Consider the following 21508-nt stretch of genomic DNA (forward strand, 5'->3'; position numbering starts at 1 on the left):
AAAAGCCATGTCTTTACTTGGTGCCGGAATGAAACCAGTGCTGGCACCAGTTGGGCCTCCAAGGGGAGGGCATTCCACAGCCAGGGTGCCACAGCAGAGAAAGCCCTATCCCATGTCCTACCATAGTGTATGTCTTGCGTTGGTGGGATGCGGAGGAGGACTCCTCCAACAGATCTCAAGTCTTGGGGAGGCATAAATAGGGAGAGGTGCTTCCTCAAGTATCGAAGGGCCAAGCCATTTAGGGCTTTAAATGTCATTACCAATACCTTGAATTCCAACTGGAAACGTATAGGCAGTCTAGCTGCTGCATATGTTCAGTGCCAGCATGTATATGGCTAAGTTACCATAAGGCAGTAATAATGACCACACATTCTGTGTTGCACTCCTGGTTCATAACATTTCATGTGCTCTACCAATGGTGTATCATACCAAAAATAAATGGAAGTAATTCTTCATCTTCAGTGAAGCAAATCCCTTCCACTCTTGATAGAAAAAATGGTCAAGGAATTTTGACCTGATGGTCTCTCGGGTAATTTAGGCCAGTTTGTAGCCCCTTACAAAGTGATAACTCATGGAGGGTAATAAACTCTCATGGCAACTGATGCTGCAAAGAGTTGTTGCTTCAGCTGTCAGTAAAACTTCCAGAACTCCAGAGATCATTCTGAATGCTGTTTAAGATTTTTTTTAGTGATTGGCTCTGCAAATCCTAATTGCTTTACAGAGTTCATTGAATGTCTTATTTTTGCCTTTTCATGCTGCTATGAGAAAGGTGCTGCAGTTAGAAATATGGCTTGAATTCTCAGATATGAGTACTTGAATGTTTTAACTAAAACTCATAGGCTAGAATTGCTAGCGGGGTTTAATATTCTCAGCCACTCGTAATAATTCTCCCAAACCACTATCTACTTATGATTATTTGTAAGGATCTTAAAAAAACACTCACAACTGTTACTTTACTAGGGTGACCATATGGAAAAGAGGGCAGGTCTCCTGTATCTTTAACAGTTGTATAGAAAATCAACAGGTGTCATTTGTATGCATGCAGCACCTGGTGAAATTCTCTCTTCATAACAGTTGAAGTTACAGCAGCTCTTCCCTCTTTTGTAGAGTGACCAGATACAAAAGAGGGCAGGGCTCCTGCCGCTAACTGTTGAGATGAAGAAGGGAATTTCACCAAGTGCTGCATGCATACAAATGACACCTGCTGAAATTCCCTTTTCTATACAACTGGTAAAGATACAGGAGCCCTGTCCTCCTTTCCATATGGTCACCCTAACTTTACATAAGACAAAAGGGATAGGCCCTCCTTACAGCTCACATTCAAGGTCAGTGGTTTTTGAAATTGTGTTCTGGGGACTGGTATGGTTATTGGGGGTTCCTGAATGTGAGCATAAATTATGGTGAGTACATTCTTATAAAATGAATTCTTCTCTTCTGATCTTCCCCTGCAATATGTTGTTGTAAGGGAATTTAGGGAGCATTCAACAGCACATCTCAGTACAGTCAAGGCAGTAGTTAGGCCAACAGGCTTGGGTGGAGCCCTGTTAGAATGGAGCGTGTGACCTAGAGTATTCCTTACAATCTTCTGCAGCGTATAGCTGTTTTGCAGCAAACAAATCAACGTGGAAATGGTTTCCATAAGGTAGAAGAATTTGAAGACCACTGATCAGATAAAAGACAATTTTGGGGAAAGGAGTATGGCATATCGAGGAGGGGAAACATAGATAAAACTATAAACCTTTCTAGAATGTCCCCTTCCTATACTCTTATTTAAATTCAGTCTGTGGTTCGCATTGAGCTGTATAGGTTTTGCTGTTCATCAACCTTATGCCCCATTGCTTGACTCTCCCTAACAGTGAGCCACTGGACAGGAATGTAGTAAAAAAAAAATGACGCTGGCATGAATAGCTTTCATACCAACTTTTTTTTAAAAAAATATATAATAGGGATATCTCACTCTATGTCCAAAACTAAGCCACCTAACACCTTAAAGAAATGGCTTGAGGGAAAACTGCTCATTGATAACTAGCAATTAATTTTTATATGTTTAGATAAAGAATGCCTAACAAATTTCATCCTTTGCAGAGTACTTCTACAAACCCTCATCCAGTGACATTGGTTCAATAGTCCATCCTAGCAAAATGGATTGGGGAGATAGCCTTCAATGATCTTTATTTTTTTTAAAAATAAAAAGCTCGCAAAAGGGTAGAGTGAAGTCTGGGCCAGTTGGTTCAGGGATGTTTGAAGGAAAGGAGATACTAGGCAGGAAATGCAGGCAAGTATGGGCTCAATTGCTGGAAGGAGAAGCTGCAGGAGCTAGCTACAATGGAGCCAGGAAGAACTTGCCAGGCATTGGGAGCCGGCATGAAGGCCAGGGCTGGGCCTCAAGAACTGTCCAGGCAGAGCCATGAAGCTATCCTCTTCTAGGCTGAGGAGACCTGTGCTGAGATAGGCTTCTAAAAGTAGGACCTGCGACACCATGTGCTTATATTTAGAGGTGTTCCTGCTCAGTGTTCGAGTCAGCCATGCCCTCCTTCAGGATACTCCATTCCATCCCCACCTCCGTTTTCCATTTTCTGCCCTCCAGCAATCAATTGGCATACTGTGTCCACTGAGCATACTCGGTCCTCATTGAGTTGCTTGGGTTATTTTCCCGTAAAGTTTTGTTGTTGTTGTACTTCTGCAAACCTTTGGGTTCCTTCAAGCCTGCTGATGCATCCCTCTTGTACAAGGGTGGTGCCATTTTGGCTACATCATAATCCACACTCAAAGAATGAATTTGCTATTCAAATATAGGATGAAGCTGGGTAGCAAGAACTTTACACTAGCATCAGTGTAAGCAAATGTAAGATGATGCACGTTGGGGCAAAAAACCCCAACTTCAAGTATAACCTGATGGAATTTGAGCTGGTGGTGACCAAACAAGAAAGGGATCTGAGAGTCGTGGTGGACAGCTCGATGAAAATGTCAACCCAGTGTACGGCCGCTGTAAAGAAGGCAAACTCCATGTTAAACATAATAAGAAAAGGATTTGAGAATAAAATTGCCAGTATCATACTGCCTTTATACAAATCTGTGGTGCAACCACACTTAGAATACTGTGTACAGTTCTGGTCATCACACTGGAAAAAAAATATATTATAGAGCTGGAAAAAGTGCAGAAAAGGGCAACTACAATGATCAAGAGGCTGGAGCATCTCCTCTATGAGGAAAGGTTACAACAACTGGGATTGTTTAGCTTGGAAAAAAGAGACCAAGGGAAGACATGATAGACATGTACAAAATTATACATGGTGTGGAGAATGTGGATAGGGAGACATTTTCCCCCTCTCCCAAAATACTAGAACCTGGGGTCATCCCATGAAGCTGATTGGTGGGAGATACAGGACAAATAAAAGGAAGTTCTTCTCACAGCACATAATTAAATTATGGGATTCACTACCACAAGATGTAGTGATGGCCACCAATTTGGATGGCTTTAAAAGGGGGTTGGATAAATTCCTGGAGGAGAAGGCTATCAATGGCTACTAGCCCTGATGGTTGTGTGCTATCTCCAGTATTCGAGGCAATAAGCCTGTGTGCACCAGTTGCTGGGGAACATGGGTGGGAGAGTGCTATTGCACCATGATCCTACATTGTTGGTCCCTTGTCGGCTGCCGGTTGGCCACTGTGTGAACAGAGTGCTGGACTAGATGGACCCTCAGTCTGATCCAGCATGGCAGTTCTTATGTTATACCTAGCTGCAAGATTTCTGTGCCATCCTTCTTCTTGCAATACTCTGTGGGAGCTCTGATGTCATCTTGGTATCATCTGATTTCTACTCCTTGAAAATCTTTTTTAGGGGGCATTTGAGCCCTCTGGCTTCGCTTTTCTGGCACTGAGAAGGTGTCTAGGATGGGGGGAATTATTGTTACTTCTTATTTCTGTCTGCCAATGTGATCTTCATTTCTAGCAGTTCAATACCATACATATTTTTGAAAGAATATAAGGCAAGTGTACATGGACATGGTTAACAATGATGGCATAGCTGGTTATGTAGCTATGAAATGTTTTTCCATAAAGGCATCTGATTCTGCATCACTGCACTTTCTTGTAAACTGTGTAGCAGCTTGTTTTAGGCTGCAATGCTATGCACATGCATGTGGGAGTACTTCTCATTGAATTCAAGGTGCTTAGTGTTAGTCTTGTGAAGAATCAATGCAGTGTGCACTGGCTGCAGCAAGAAGTATGTTTCTGTGTACAACTGTTATGTGTCTCATCCATTTGGGTGGGAAGTGTGTGTTCCCATCTCTGCCATGCAACTCACTAATGTATTGCAACCATGACGACATAAGGAAACGGTAATATGGATCTAGATTAACTTATGATACATTACTTGAAAATGAAGTTGCTTATACAAGATTACATACTATCTTCCTGTGCGTAAGATAATGAAATATTCAAAGTTGATAGAATCATTACAAGATCTAGTTTTCAGGAGCCTCTAGATGGCAGTAGAAGGCTGTTTAGAACTATCTAGACACTAGAAAGTGTATAGGTAGATTTTTAGATTTATGAAATACTCCATTGATCTCCCTTGTTAGGCAGTTCTCATTCTATTTTTATACAGTGTAACTTTTTGGAAAATGATACAAGATGTATTGCCTACATGTTGTAAATTAAAATAAGTTAGGGTGAATTGGTCCAGAAGTGTTTTTCATTTTCCTTTAAATAGTGCACTTTTCATGTGTTCCTTTGAAGAATCTCTATTGAGAATTATTAAATTATTTTTTCATCCTTTGTTAGGAGTTTGCAGATTTTGGTATTACACTTCTTTCTTATAATTCTTTGTTCTATCCTGAAATTAGATTTGAGGGGCTAATTTTTCAAGTAGTTCTAGGTTTCACTTGAATTTTAGCTTATGGATTTAGAGTTCCATTTATTAATACTTCCCTTTATAAAGCTGTCAGTGGATTGGTTCACATGATTGCTACAGCCCACCTTGGCTTAAATATTCAAGCTGATGCAAATGGTTACTGTGGCATATCACGATGTCCAAACCTGGTGAGGGTGGTTTGTTGCTGTAGTTAACCAATCACTTATGCCAAAAATAGTCCATGGGTTGTGGGTGGTTTGTTAACCCCGGCAACAACCTACCCTTGCCGGCTTTCAACATCACAGTAAGCCAGCTTGAATATTCACAGTGGCTGCCAGCATGTACCACAATTCACCACGGCTTAGGCAATTGTACAAACCAGATCAGTGTATTTTCTTCACTGCCCTCTGACATTTAAAATGTTCCTGCTCATTGTGTATGACTCCTAATGGCAAGCTGAAGAAAATAGCCTTACATTCCAATCCTATACATGCCTAGTGTATGAATAGGAGGATCTGAGGGCGAAAGAGGTTGCCGAGACACTTTCACACTCCTGTTTAAGAAGGACTAGGAAAGATGTCTCTAAAACACTTGAAGAGCCTCCTCACTCAAAAACTAGTAACAAAGTATAGTTCAAAACTGGGCAATCTATGGCAAACAGTTCAGACCTCTGGCAAGATTGTTCTGTCTCTCTCCAGGCAGCCCACTGAGCAGGAGGGAAGAGAGCCAAAAAGAGGGAGAGAAAAATCAGGGTGGCTTTGGCCTCTTTTGGCTTTGACACCCTGACCACTGCTGGCTTTGGCCCCACCCATTGCCAGCCCCCGACAGAGTACCCCAGGGGAATGTAGCCCTCAACATTGCCTCACCTTTATCAAGACCATTTCTTGATAAGCTACAGTCTGGTACATGAATAAATATAGGATGCATATAGGCCCTGAGTCCCTCTAATACAGCCTTCATGAATTTCAGGTGTCAATTTTTAAAAATGAGACCTTGAAGAAATACAGCTGAAATTTCCACTATGTCTTCTCCACTCCAGTATAAATGGGGGTTGGATGTCTGCAAAGATCCCACTACACAAGAAGGTGCTTCCATTTAAGCAAGTGTTGCCCAGTCTGTCCTCCCCCCAGTTCTGCAGTACACTGCGTACCCCAAAAAACTTACTTCAGGGAGCCCTCCAGAATGGCTCTTGGATGGATTTGAACATATATGCATGCTCACACTGCATGTTCAACAGATGGATGGATTTGTATATGCGCACACTGCATGTTCAACAGAAACTTTGTATCCAAGCCATGATTAACTGTCTAAAGGCAGTGCCGTTTTGTTTTGATCTTCTGATGGATTCATTGCTGGCAGAAATTCCAGGCCAAGAGACTGAGGTTGTTGTCCCCCCCCGCTCCGGGCTAATTTTCATGGATATCAGTAGTTTGAAAGTTCTAGTGACAGATGTAATGGTAATTGTCTTCTTGGACCAGGTGCCTTTGTCCTTTCTCTTTGACCTGGTTTGCACAGCATGACAGCCCACCATGGCTAGAATTAGCTGTAGGGGCTATCATGACCTGTTGTGTCAGGTACCATTTACGTGGTGTCATGTCCTGCAAACCCAGGCAGCAGGGGATGTTTGAGAGTTATACAACACTTAATAATGTTAAAAGAAGCCATGGGTTATTTGAAGGGTGTCTAACTGGGCTTGCATAGCATGGAAAGCTGGGCGCCATGCAAAACCAGTGCTCAGGACAACACAAAAGCCCCTGCGGGCACCATCTAAAAATGGTACCTGGCACGATACAACAGATCCCATGGGTAAATTAAGCTATGGTAGGCTGTCATTTCATGCAAACCAGGTCATTGTTTAACTTCCAGTTTTATATCTACTGGAGAAAGCTGGGGTCAAACACTTTCCACTTATTCTATGTGTAGCTAATCTTACGGGTGGATGTTGGAATTCTGTACCACCCTCACCACCCCGATTTCATGAGATTTGGTGCTATCTATGGAAGATACTTGTAATATGCAGTATTAGGTGTAATTTAGTTCCACTTTTAGTGTATAGGCCACTCATCCTATGGATGTTATTTGCACTTCCACTTAATTTTCCATGTATCAGTATTTGTGTTCAGACGCCAGTGCTCAGACTGAAGGGAGATGAGTTGTAGTTCTTTCAAGCTAAAGTGCTTTAGAACTAAAACGTCCAGTGTTCTGCTTCACCTATTTCATCCAATTTGAGGAATTAATGGCAAATAAAATGGTTCAATTTGACATTTATTTCTAAGAGTTTGATTGTGTTGCACAATGAAGATGCACTTCAGTATTGATTAGAAATATCCTTGTATGATAATTGCTTCTTGTGCAGTATGCCATAAAATGCAACCCAACCTGGAGTTTAAATAATCTAACAGTTGTGATGTGCAGAGCAACTGTTCAGAAAGAGTCAGTTTCACCTCAGAGAATTGGCTTATTAAATACAAAGATGCCATCTGTTGTTAAATATAGTCAGGTTTGCTTTAGCTAAAATATTTACAGTGATTATTTGATTGCATTCACATACAGGTTTTCTTTTTTATTCTTATTATTTTACTTTTGAATTAATTTAGTATACTCTATAATTTTTCATTTCCTGACATGGACAGAAATAGTCAGGAAAAGCATGGCTGGCTGAGAAATGCTGGGAGTTGTAGGGCTTTTTTTCTGTCTAAACACACATGTATATAAGATTACAACTTTAATAAAATATGTGAAATTGCCTCAGAATTCAAGGTCTTGTTATCCAGTGGTACAACATAGATGATCTGGACTTGTGTACTACATACCTGTAGAACATGCTGGTTCTTGATGCCCAGGCTCCAAGAATAATAACAATATTTTGTTCAGTCATTATTAGGTTCAGGGCGAGTGGGTTGCATTATAAAGAGGAAGCTTGGAAGTTCACCCTGTGGCTTTATAATTGCTTTTATGACGAATTGCTTTTGTCATGCATGCAGAGCAATAATTTTTGGGTGCCAATATGCCAAGTTAGAGATCACCAGAAATACACAGGGACTTGATTCTATATTGTGTTACTTGATGCCTAGATGCTAGTTTCTGTTGGAATAAAGATGGGTGAAATTATCTATCTTCAGATTAGAGTGACTGCTTCCTATTTTATGATACAAGATATGAGTACAAAATGTTTGAGTCATGTATCAGTTTCAAAGGGTGTGTTAGTGGGTGTGCATTGGAGCTTTCTCCTTTAAAATGCATGAGAGGAGGCAGAGGCTTTATTGGCTTGGAGACATTACAATCGATACATTAGGATCACAATTTATTTTGGAGAAATTTCCAAATGCTTAAGATCAGTGCAATGGGTTGTTGTTGGGGTGAGGAGATAAGAACAGAGGGATGCTAGAAGGACAGTCAGTATACATATTTAGCCTTAATTTATAGCTGTAGAAATCCAAAAATAATTTGACAGTCAAAACCTTGAAGAGAATAAAAGACAGAATATACGGTTTTGGCATGTGATTATTCCTCCCTGTAAGAATTGTTGCAAACTGCCCATGAATTATTGTAAACTGTCCAGAGAGCTTTGGCTATTGGGCGGTATAGAAATGGGGTGGGGGGGAGACACAAATAAAGAAACTTCCCATAACTGGATGTTGTACTAGACATAACCAAATTTGTATTCTTTGCAAATGCTAGCAGCTCTATTGTTTTTTTTAAATACCTTTTTCATGTAGAAAAAGTTATTGGGTTAGTATGTCTCTCCTCCCCCCGCCCCTGATATGCTTTAAGATCACCCAGGTAAGCCCTATGTTGGATGCAGTGTCATCTAAAGTATGGTAGATGAACACAAGCTTCAGGACCTTCTCAATGGTGGCACCTATCCTGTGAAACGGCCTCCCTTTGAAGAAATGTCAGACCAGTTTTTTCAAAGTGTTCAGATGTCTTTGCAGTTTCGGAAAATATTTGCTGGTTTGTGGTAGGGATCTGGTTGACACTGTTACTGCCCTATCCTTTACTTGGAACCAAGTCCTTGTGATCAGACTGCTTCTTAAATAAAAAATTAAAGGTTCCTGAGGCCGAGTTAGGAAGGCCTGATAAGAAAAGAATACTTTGTTAATCTGTTTTCCTAGAACCAGCATAAATTGTCTTGAGAAATCCATTATGTACTATTCAGTCCTATTCTTATATATATAAGTGTATGCTGGCTGATATCTATCAGCATCTAATGATTAGATAAATAACTAATAGGCATGAGTCTAGTTTCTGGGCAGATAACAATCCATGCATGTGTTGGGAACTTCAAAGAGGAAACCATTTAGCACTTCCATCTATACAAAATGTAGGCGTTGTTATTTCTAGTCCAGCTGGTGGACACCATTACTGTCTTGTTTTGAGTGGAAAATCACCCATTCGGGACCAATTCTTCTCTTACATTTCCCAATATGCACAAAATTTATGTGCTTCTCATCAAGTATGAAGGGCATATGTGTGTGATTTTAAAATATTAGAATCCACTATTGGAAAATGATTGAGCCTGCTTCTAAGTATGTCACACGCTGAATTTTACACTTGAATACTCTTCACCTATGGGCAGAAGCTTTCTACTCATATCCATAACAGTGAGAATCCTCACTGCTTTATGTGGCGAGGAATGGATTAAAAATCAAATTGGCTAAATTTAAATGATTTTTTAAGCTGGATTTATTTTTCTGGCTTCAGAATCCAGATTTCACATAGTGTTAAAACATACTGACATAATTTATGTTCTAATGTGCTATTTGCTTCTATGCATTTTCATCAATAATAAATGCCCTCTTATTTAACAAATAGAACTCTGTACTTCTGGTGCTTCACACTAGTTATGGTGGTAGATACTGTTCACTGTTGAGGAACAAGACATTCAACTTCCTCTTTGCTGCTCACACGGGATTGCTTTATGTGTATTTTTGCTGCAAGAATGAACCATCTAAATACCAGTTTCAAATTAGGATTCACCCTTGAATTGGCTAATTTAGGCATGTAATGTTCTTAACTATCTGCAGCCCGGGGATCATGACCTCAACTTTTTATCATCTCTATTGGATTGTATGCCAGTTTTAGAAGTGAAGGAGGTATGGGAAGTTTTAATTGTACCTGTGTGATTTATCCCCAGTCAGCTCTTTAATTTCTTCTGGCTGTCTGAGGTTTCCGACATGCTGTAAATTTCACCAACTTTTTCATTATCTGCAATTTCTTTATGACTTGTGAATCGGAGTGGAGAGAGAGTGTGGATTTACAGCAGAGATAAACATGTCCATAAAGTCTGTATCTGTGTCAGTAATTGTACTGCTGTCAGTGACTGTCCTGTTTTACAGGCCTCTCTTGGGGAAGAACACACTTTGCTACTAGTGGCAGCGTAGTGTTCACACTTTGGTTTGCATTAACTTGCCAAGAGATTAGGTTGCAATTATTGGGATGGAAATTGAGCCTAGATATTGGTCACTCTTACCTCTTCCTTCTTTTTCTTACCTCTAGCTAATGTGTGACTGGATTATATGTTATATGTTTGAAAGGAAAGGGAAGCAGGCACAAAGCTGCTTCTTTAGTTATTTATTGCATTTCTATACCGCCCAATAGCCGAAGCTCTCTTGCTAAAATGCGGTGTGGTTGAGTAACAATTTGATGTTATACATATGTACAAATTGCTTGCATTGCTATAATAAACATTGTCTTTAACTTCTAGACTGTTTCTTGTGAGAATGTTACTGAATCTTGTTTTGTTGTTGCCATTGAAAGAGGTATCGATGGAAAGCACAGGGAATTCTTTAAAATTCCCTTAAATGTGCTAAGCATTGAGTGTTTACTATTACTACTACAAGTTATTTTACCTGATAGTGATAGTTGGATGTTTTTGACAGACTTATCTAAGAGTTTGTGGCTTGTCTTCTTGTATATAGATGATTAGATGTTTGGTGCAGCAAAATAGATTTCTGACACTTGAAGATTATTCACGATGTTTCTGTAGAATGTCTTGTGCAATTGTCAAATACCCAGAATGAGAGCCAGGTCCAGCACTCCTGAAATATTTGCCTGCCAAACAGATTCAGAGTGTGGAGAATGAAAACTTAAAATAAAGCTCCTTCTGGCTGTGTTGGGTATAATGGACTGTTTGACAGCTTACTTCCTTTTGTTTGTGATGGTGGATGTAAACTTGGATGCTAAGTTTGAGGCCTATCATTGATATGTGCATGGCATCTTCTGGAATAACAGGAGTATGGTCCTCAATGTATAATAAGTGCTGTCCCACATCTTGCGTTTAAATAGCTATCAGACTGATAAATATACATGCACCCACTTGACCTTAACTAGAGGCTAGAGATAAGCACATTTATTATTATTATTATTTATTTATATAGCACCATCAATGTACATTGCTTGGGTTTTGCAAACCCAGTTTGAGAAACTCATGGGATATTTGTGTAGTGTTTGCTCACACTGAAATCATGACATTGGACGCAGGTACATAGTGCCCAGATTCAAACAGGCAGTGTCCTGTTTGCATGTAGGGGCTTTTCAACTCACCCCACCAAGGTCACAGGGCACCATTTTGGAAATCCCCATGAGGTGCGAGGGGCAGCCAACATAAGAAAATATACCCTAATATCTCTACACTGACACACATTCCACTCACACATGGTGTGTGAATGGATCCCAGCCAATACTTTTCTTGATCATTCCTACATGTTTTCCTTTAAATATGCTAAATGTTCAGTCTTTACTATTTCTACTTCAGGTCATGTTATTTGATAGCTGTAGTATATCTTAACAGGTAGTGATGGAGGCATTATGATTAGAAGAAAAAGTGATTATTTAAATATTGGGTATTAATCTCCATATTCTGAAAATGAAGGAAGCACTTGTTTTATTTATAAGCAAACATCTGACTTGTTTGCCTTAGGCTGTGGTAAAGAAAGAGTCATCAAGCCTGACGTGCTAGGTTCTAAAGATTTAAAAGCTTGGGAAAAAATCCGGAAAAGGAAACTGTTCTTTCCAAGAATTGTTTTTGTGTGTGTTTTCTGAAAAATTGAACAACTTCGGATTATGAAATATTTTTGTTTATAAATTGTTTGTTTATATTTATTTATATATTGTTACCCAGCCTTTTACATGCCCCTCAATGTTATCTAAAAAGTGTATAATACTTTCATAGAAAAGCTAGCCAACGGACCCAACTTCGCATAGGTTGGAATTGCCTTTGGGTTGATACAGAGAAGCCTTCAAGCAGACTTACACAGCTTTGGATATTGGGTGGTATAGAAATGCAATAAAATAAATAAATACACCGTCACACTTTGCCCTCCCCACCTCAGTGAAGGCATGCCTTCTAGCACCTGTAGGCATGTCCCTGCGATGGTCCACCCCTATAGCCCCCTGAGGGAGGGGTCTGTCCACTCCATCCACCTTAGATGGAACTGCCCCACAGCAGAGGGGAGGGGGCAGGCCTATAACTCAGTGTATTAAACTTCTCCAGCTTCAAACTGTGCTTGTTCTGTTCTTCTTCGTGGTCTCTGTGCATCACACATATGGGCTTGGCGCCTGCGCGAAGCCCCGCTTCGGGAATTTTCTATAGCTAAAAGGCATTTTGGGCGGGAAACCCTCACCCTCCACTGCGCATGTGCAGGAGGGTTCCCGCCCAGAATCCCCAGTTCTTCTTCGATTGTCTTGCAGACAGCCTCGTCGGGAACAACGCTCTTCAAAAAAACACTATAGCTAAGACTTACCTTGTTTTTTCTTCCAACTTTTCCTCATATATTCTCTTTTCCTCCTGTTCTCTTATCTTTTTCTCCTAAAAAAATTATTTTTTTTAATTATTATTATTATTCACTTTATCTCATTCACGCCTTTTTTTCAATTATATTCTGGACCTCATGGGCCCCAAGGCCCCATTTAAAAAGTGTACCCGCTGTGGTACGAAACTACCTCCATCAGACGGCCACAACCTTTGTGTTATCTGCTTGGGGGAAGGCCACAAAGTGGATTCCTGTACCCATTGCCAAGCCTTTTCAAAGCTTACAAGGCGGCATAGAGCAGACAAATTGCGGGCAGAGCTGTGGGAAAGGGCGCTTGCATCGGTTGATAAACCTGCAATGACTTCTCAGCAACAGCCAGTAGCGCGTCCAGCTTCTGTCGAGCCACCAAGGATTCAGACCGACAGACCCCGCCAGGAAACCCCTGCAACGCCACCCTGACTGCCTCAATAGCAAAACTAACAAAAAAGGCACGTACTCTGAAGTCAGCGGAGATCGTGAAACAAAAGAGGGCCAAATCGGCCAAAGGCCACGATCACCGTAAAAATCGGGCATTGACATCGACCGCACCATCGGCGGCTGCCCCTACTCCTCCTTCGATAATGGAGGTGGCTTCGATCGCCGTACCTTCTTCGATATCGGCGACCGCTCCAATGCCGACGCCATCGCTATCGGAGGGCGAAATTAGAGACCGCGTATCGCATCAAAGTAGAGAACCAGGATATCCTACAAGGGGGTCAATTAGAGGCTCACCTCAACGAAACTTACCTGCCAATATCCAACCTCGACACGAATATTGAAGATCGCCCACACCGCTTGACTGTCGACCACAATATTGATGCTCACCGGACTCAGCCCGTTCACTCAATGATCGATATCGGGAGGATGAACGTTACTTCTACACCAGACGATACCGATCCAGATCTCCTGTAAGGGAATATGATAGGCAATCAGACTACTCTCTCCCACCAAAACCGACCTGTCATTATAGGGACTGGCATGAGGAGTATGATCGATATCGACAAGAAAGTCGACTATCAACCCCTCGACGTCGACAACCACCTTCCGCTACGATATCGGCACCAGGACAAGCTACCGAAATGCTACCCGCTCCAGTGACGTTAGTCGAACCTACAGATCGAGGTTTACAAACTACATTTTCTGTAGTAGAGCAAACCGGTGATATCCAAACCGTGCAAATAGCTTCCTCACCTGAGGAACTCGATGACTATTGCTCAGATTCAGCCTCTGGTATTTCACCTACTCCATCAATACCATCGCCAGATTCCGTGGTGGAGGCACAAGGTTCAGTCTCCCCGTCTGAGGGACTTGCCCATTTTTCAGACCTCATTCAGAGGATGGCGCAAGCACTGGGCATAGAAACTCAACAAACGTTGGAAAAGTTAGTTGATCCCGTTTTCGAGGCAATATATACTGAGGCAGCAACACCAATTGCTATACCCTTCCTACCAACTTTAACCAGGGCAGTCAAAGAATCCTGGAAGGACCCGGCAACATTACAACCGTCATCTAAGAGGCTAGATAACATGTACAAAGTCCTGGATAAAGACGTGGAGTTTCTTTTTACACATCCTCAACCGAACTCGATTATCGTAGAGTCTGCACAGGGTCGATCTCAAAGAGTGCATACAGCACCTGTAGACAGGGAGGGTAGACGCCTCGATTTAATGGGGCGAAGATTTTACTCTACTGCAGCACTAAGCCTTAAGGTATCTAACTACCAGGCTACAATGTCCCGGTACCAGTTGTTCCTATGGGAAAAAATGATGTCTCTGTGTGATAATCTATGAGATGATCAGAGAACTAGCAAGAGTTTTCCATGCTGAAGCCACCAGGATGGCGAGACAACAAATAGCCACAGCTAAGCACCAAGCCGATTGTGGTGCAAAAACCATGGTCGGGGCAGTTGCCCTGAGAAGACATGCCTGGCTCAGATCCGCTGGTTTGTCTCAAGAGGCCAGGTCACGTATTGAAAGCCTTCCTTTTGATGGCACAGGTTTGTTCAATGCCACAACCGATAAGGCCATGGATAATGTTCAAAAAGCAAGAATAACAGCGTGCAAAATGGGGATAGGTCCACCCCAATATCAACAACAGCACTTTAAGCCTAAAAGATGGTACAGGCAACCTGGATTTGCTACCACAAGATACCAACCTGAAAAACAGGCTTACAGACAACAATTCCAACCTCAGCAGGGAAAGAAACAATTTCCACCCTCAAAAAACCAGATTCCAGCGTCGTAAACCCGATTACATACCACAACCACTCCCTTCAGCGACTGTCTCTCGACCTCGAGGAGGGCTTGGAATCGAATAACTACGGACAAATGGGTACTTTCCATCACAGAGAACGGCTACAAGGTAGAATTCGATTCCTTCCCACCCTTGGGAGTCCTGAGATCAACTACACCATCGCCACCTCTCCTGCAGGAGGTTCGCTCACTCTTAGAGAAGGGAGCAATAACATCAGTACCAAAACATCAAGTAACGAAGGGATTTTATTCTCGATACTTCACTGTCCTGAAAGCCGATGGAGGCATCAGACCCATTTTAGACCTACGCAACGTGAACACTTTCATAACACCAAAAAAGTTTCGTATGGTCTCACTTCCGATGATCCTACCACTACTCACAGAAAAATCGTGGTTTGCTTCCATCGACCTCAAGGACGCTTATTTTCATATAGCCATCCACCGGGACAGCCAGCGATACCTACGCTTTGCCATAAACCAGACGGCTTTTCAATTCCGAGTCCTACCTTTCGGTTTATCAACAGCTCCCAGAGTGTTCACAAAGTGCATCGCTGTAGTTTGTGCTCACCTAAGAAATCAGGGAATTCAAATCCACCCTTACATAGATGATTGGCTTCTAGTAGCGGACTCACAACATCTCCTCCAGCAACACATAGCATATTTTTGGGACCTGATGATGGAGTTAGGCCTATTAATAAATATTGAAAAGTCTACCCTCACACCTACCAAAACCATAAAATTTATAGGTGCAATCTTGGATTCGCACACCACCAAAGCATTCTTACCAATCGAAAGAGCCATTACTATCCAGAAACTAGCAAACAACCTCTCCAAACAAAAAACCACTACCGCATATACAATTCAAAGACTCCTGGGGCTGATGGCTTCAACCACCATGGTCGTACCGTTCGCAAAACTCAAAATGTGACGCTTGCAACTCTGGTTCACCAGAGTATTCAACCCATTACAGAACGCCAAGCGCACTGTTCTTTCCTTACCACCGACGGTAACCAAATCCCTAAAATGGTGGACAAGCCAGCACAATCTACTGAAAGGCGTATCTTTCCAACCATCAATGCCAACAAAGTCGATCACAACAGATGCTTCAACGACAGGATGGGGAGCCCATCTCGACTCCCTAAGTGTACAGGGCACTTGGTCTGCGAAAGAGAGAAGGTCGCACATCAACTACCTCGAGCTCCTAGCAGTCCAAAAGGCCCTCAAAGCATTCGAAGCCGTGATATACAACCACCACATTCAAGTGACATCAGACAACACAACAGTTGTCTTTTACATCAACAAACAAGGAGGCACAAAGTCTTTATCCCTAGCAAAACTCACCATAAACATATGGGAATGGTGCATTCGACGTCGACTGTTCCTGACTGCAGTTCACATAGCCGGTCTCTCCAACATGCTGGCAGACAATCTCAGCAGGCACTCGTCGATAGTCCACGAATGGTGCATTCACCCTCAGGTCATCAGGGAACTGTTTCACCTTTGGGGACAGCCACACATAGATCTGTTTGCGACAAAGAGCAACACGGTGTGTCACCAATTCTGCAGCACAGCAGGAATAGGAGGAAAATCATTAGGAGATGCATTCCTCCACAGGTGGAACAGTCACCTCTTATACCTATTTCCCCCATTCCCTCTAATAACGAGAATCCTCACCAAGATTATTCACGACAATGCGAACTGCATAATCCTAACCCCCTGGTGGCCCAGACAGAACTGGTTTGTAACCCTTCTCAACAGGTCACAGGGTCACTTCCTACGTCTACCAATGAGACGAGACCTTCTATCCCAGGGTTACGGCCGGCTATATCATCCAGACCTCGACACCCTTCACATGACAGCGTGAAGGCTGATCCCGCAGTAGAGGATAGAGGTCTGGCAGCTAAGATCCAAGAGGTCTTGGATGCAGCACTAAAACTGTCAACAATGCAGAACTATAACAGAAAATGGTCTGCATTTACCACTTTTGCCTCTGAACATGGGTTCTTACCCTCAAGCTGCTCTATTAATCACATCCTGTCATTTTTATTAATGTTGGTTGACAGGGGTTTAAAAGTTTCATCTTTAAAGGTGTACTTGGCATCTATATCCATGTTTCATGACCGTGTGGACGGTCTTACTGTTTTCTCCCATCCTACGGTTAAACGTTTCTTAAAAGGTTTGTTAAATCTAAATCCACCAGTAAGAACATTTTCACCTTCTTGAAGCCTATCAGTGGTCCTACATGCACTTTCAAATAAGCCATTTGAACCTTTGGCAACTACTGACCTGCGCCTCCTGACTTTGAAGGTGGTTTTCTTGGTGGCAATCACGTCAGCAAGACGTGCCAGCGAACTATGTGCGTTAAGGATAGATGAACCTTACCTCATATTCCATCTTGATAAAGTACTTCGTCCTGATGCTCAATTCCTTCCTAATGTTGTTTCCAGTTTTCATGTCAACCAAGACATTATTTTACCAACTTTTTTCCCAGCACCTTCATCTGCGTTGGAAAGAACCTTGCACTTGTTAGATGTCAAAAGGGCCTTAGCCTTTTACAAGGATCGCACTGCCTCTTTCCGCCAGTCACAACGCCTATTTGTATGTCATGGACAAAACAAGAAAGGCTTACCAGTATCAACTCAGAGACTCTCTTCGTGGCTGGTGCAATGTATCATCCTAGCTTACCAGTTGCAAAAGTTAGATCCCCCTGACTTCAGTCAGAGGGCGCTCTACTAGAGCTGTCTCCACATCCTCTGCTTTTCATCGTGGTGTCACGATCCCAGAAATATGCAAGGTAGCAACATGGGCCAGACCGATGACGTTTGTATCTCACTACAAATTGGACGTCAGGTCAAGGTCCGACTGCTCCTTTGGCAGAGCCATGTTGTCATCTGTCTTCACCTAAGGACACCAACCCTCCTCCGGTGAGTAAAAGCTTGCTAATCGCCCATGTGTGTGATGCACAGAGACCACGAAGAAGAAGGACAGGTTGCTTACCTGTAACTGTGGTTCTTCGAGTGGTCTAACAGGAAGTTTTTCCTGATGTCCAGCCGGAATCTGGCTTCCTTTAACTTGAGCCCGTTATTCCGTGTCCTGCACTCTGGGAGAGAGAGAGCATCTTCATGAGCATGAGAGGAAAGCACAAAGTTCTCCGCAGTATGAGGAAATCAACTCTGCTCCGTCATTGTTATACAGCAGAACCAGATATCTCTAAAATCTGGCTTTTCAGTGCTGGGAAAATATATTTTGGGGGTGGGGTGGGCAGAGTAAAACTAATGTCGTCATTGAGAGAGGCTTGTTACCCATCCCCTTCCAGGCTCCCCCTATCACTACAGGTTTATGAATGGGAAGTAAGTAATCCACAATACTGGCTCCCCATGAGAGCACTCCACCAGCATAAATAAGCACCACTCTAAAAAGTGTGTGGGGCAAAACTGCTCAATTTTCCTTGAGAAAGCAGAAATCCCCTTTCATCCTGGACAGGGTCTGAAGGCTCTGTGTGAGAGCACTCCACCATCTCAATTTTCCCCTTTTCCAGCAAACTGTTGCAAAGTAATAGTTTCCCACCCCTTTCCCACATTATGCCCACTTTTCCATGAAGAAGGAAAGATCCAAAATTATCCTGGGCAGGACCTGAAGGCTTCCTGTGAGAGTACCCCCCACCCCACCCCATTTTCGTCTCATTCCAGCAAACTGTCACTGAGTTATAGCTTCGTACTTGTTTTTACTCAAAACCTCAGAGAAGCTAAATTACACATCAAAGAAATGAAGTAGTGCAGCATCAGAGAAGCTAAATAGCACAACATCAGAGAAGTGAAATAGCACAACAGTAAGAAAGCGCTTAATTACGGCTCTCAGTGGAATGGCTAGGAAAAGGAGCGATGGGGGAAGGGGCAGCCCCACCTCTTGACCATGTCACAGGACACAGAGGCACCCCAGGATTTAATGCAGAGGAACAGGGGCACATTGCCAAGGAAGTGCCAGGGAGCCACTTTACTAAAAAGGAGTAAAACGACTCTCAGATACTGCGCTGACCTCAACGTCCTTTGCTGCAAACGACCTCACGCAACACCCAAGCCTCAGGAAATCCCCCATGAAGACAGCCCCAGAGAGAGAGAGAGATTAAAACTTAATGATCTCACAAACTAATGTTAATACAGATATAGGGCCACTTGTCTAACCCTCAGACAATTCCTGCTGCCTGGGTTCTCATGAAATGACAAGTCAGAGTAAGCCAAGCTCCTGCAGGCACCATGCAAAACTGATGTCTGCAGACGCCAGGCACAACACAATAGCCCCCACTGTTAAATTAACCCATGGTGGGCTATCATGTTGTGCAAAGCAGGTCACTGTTCAGTGAGCTTGCTTCAATATAAATGTATTTAGGATTGCAACCTTAGGGTATATGAGCTAGGAGTTTGCTTTGAGATCTTGAAGCAGGTTCATCTTATGCAATCTTTTTTCTCATTATCAGGTAAAGAGAACTCAAACTAAGATTTCTATGGCTTGTTAGAACAAAACCTGTCGCTATTTTCATAGTTTACTGAGATATTCCACATCTTCTGAATATGATGCCTTGCAGAGACCAAATGCTGCTTCCTTTTTTGCATTCCCAGTCAGCATAGCCTTGAACGGCCTGTACAGAGAATGTAATATAGCTGGGCCAGAGCTCTTTGACAGTATCTAAGTGCCTCATTAACTCCTGTACGCCAGAACAAGATAAAAATGTCATCAAGCCCCTATCAGATGCCTGATATAACCTGCTGCAAGCTGGAGTGCCATTAGTTTAAATTCTCAATCAAATGCCTTCCTTGAGCTTAAGGAGCAGTGATTAAACATGGAGGGTCCCCTGAGGGCTCTACAGCTGTCATGGGGGTTGTGGTGGGTCTCCTCCCTTACCAACCCGAGAGTCTTGAGCCATAGGTCCCAGTGGGGCGGGCCCTCTTCAAACCTGCACGTGCCTGTCCCAGCTGTTCTGCTTTGCCTAATGAATTGCTTTACAGGGAGAAACTGGGTATTGTCATCACAAGCTGCCTTCCCTGGGGACTCTCTCCAGGCTCAGTAATGACTAATGTTAGTGATAGTAATTGAAGTGTGATGGCTCTCTGGGGACTCGCACCATGCTTGACGCTATCAGGCACTTGTGGCTGATTCCAGCCTGTAAATGGCTCAGGAGTGATTTTTAATTGCTCTACTTCCATAACTATACTTCCTGCATTTTCCCCACATGGATATATATGTATGTTTTTGTGGGTGATCCAGTTGATTTTTTCTCTCAGAACTATCTCAAGTATGCTTGGAGTCCATGGGGTCTGAACTATCTTAGGTATACCTTGAAAGGAGTTTGAGACTCTGATGTCCTTGCATCCCTGCTACGTGTTTTTGTCTTCCACTGCTTGAGTGAATGTGCCTGTATATAGCAGTATACAGGCACATATATATAGCAGTATACAGGCATCTCCTCTTTCTAAATTCATCTGATCTCCAGTGGGAAGAAGAAAGCCCATGCTCAAGGATGTGGTCAGCTTGTTCATTGGCATAGGTGTTTGGGGTTAGGGAGTGAACATTTGGTAAACATTTTCTCTGTTAAGTTGCATCATGGAGGATCATCAGTGAAATTAATTTAACTTGAATTAGAGCTTTTTGCTACATTTTATATCCCACTTTTTTCTCCAAGGAACTCAAGATAGCATACATGGTCCCACACCCTGCCCAACACCCTGTTTTATCCTCACTAGACTTCTGTGAGGTAGGTTAGCCTGACAGATAGTGACTGGCTCAAGGTCATTCAGTAAGCTTCATGGCTGAGTGGAGATTTGAACCTGGGTCACCCTTTCTAATCCATTATGCTAGCCGCTATTTCACACTGGCTCCCTTTTATTTACTTTTTCAGAAATACTGCCTACTTTGGCCTGATTCAGATATAATGGCAAACCATGGTATGGTCATTATATGGATAAACCATGGTAAGCCTTGGGCGCTTTCTTTCAAAAGGTGTAAAGAGATTTAAATCTTCTAATCGCAGGTTTGAAACTGAATATAGGAAATGGTGATCTCTATAAACCACAGCTAATTTGATATCCTGATTTGTACAAGCTACACTTTCCCCTGTTTAAAAACAAAACAAAACCAGTTGTTGGTTCTGAACTGCGATTGGAAGCATTACACCTGAATTTGGTCCTTAAGTCAGTTTCCAAAAAAGTGAGTCACAGAAGCCATTCATGCATAGACAGATGGGCTCAAGGCCTGTTTTCTCCCCTCCCCCCACATGGAGAGAGGAAAGCCATCTGGATCTTAACCTGATCCTGTGTTCTTCCAGGAAGATTGTTGGACCAAGGCATCTGATTGAGTGGATGGAGAGACAAGATGAAGGGAACAGTTTGCAAATGGAATGTGTCATGGGCCCCAAAAGTTGTCAGTGCACCTCAGTACCATTATAAAGTAGTAGTGTTGATCCTGCCCAGGAATATAGTGGCTTGGTGAGCAGTGTTGCAGCCACATCTATGTGGCGGGGCTCAAAAACTAGCAGCCCTTGGGCCAAATCTGTTCCCAATGCGAACTTTAGAGGCAACATGATGGGGATGTGGGTACATTGTATCTCTGCTGCT

The 21508-nt window shown here is 42.6% G+C and overlaps 2 protein-coding genes across 2 annotated transcripts in view; one reads left to right on the forward strand and one right to left on the reverse strand.

Annotated features, from left to right (window-relative positions):
* Positions 1–21508, reverse strand: part of ALDH6A1 (aldehyde dehydrogenase 6 family member A1) — a 287758-nt gene that overhangs the window by 27962 nt on the left and 238288 nt on the right. The gene's annotated exons all lie outside the window — the stretch shown is intronic.
* Positions 1–21508, forward strand: part of LIN52 (lin-52 DREAM MuvB core complex component) — a 56138-nt gene that overhangs the window by 6827 nt on the left and 27803 nt on the right. The window lies entirely within an intron of this gene.

This window comes from Elgaria multicarinata, chromosome 2, assembly GCF_023053635.1.
Source record: "Elgaria multicarinata webbii isolate HBS135686 ecotype San Diego chromosome 2, rElgMul1.1.pri, whole genome shotgun sequence".
Taxonomy (NCBI): Eukaryota; Metazoa; Chordata; class Lepidosauria; order Squamata; family Anguidae; genus Elgaria; species Elgaria multicarinata.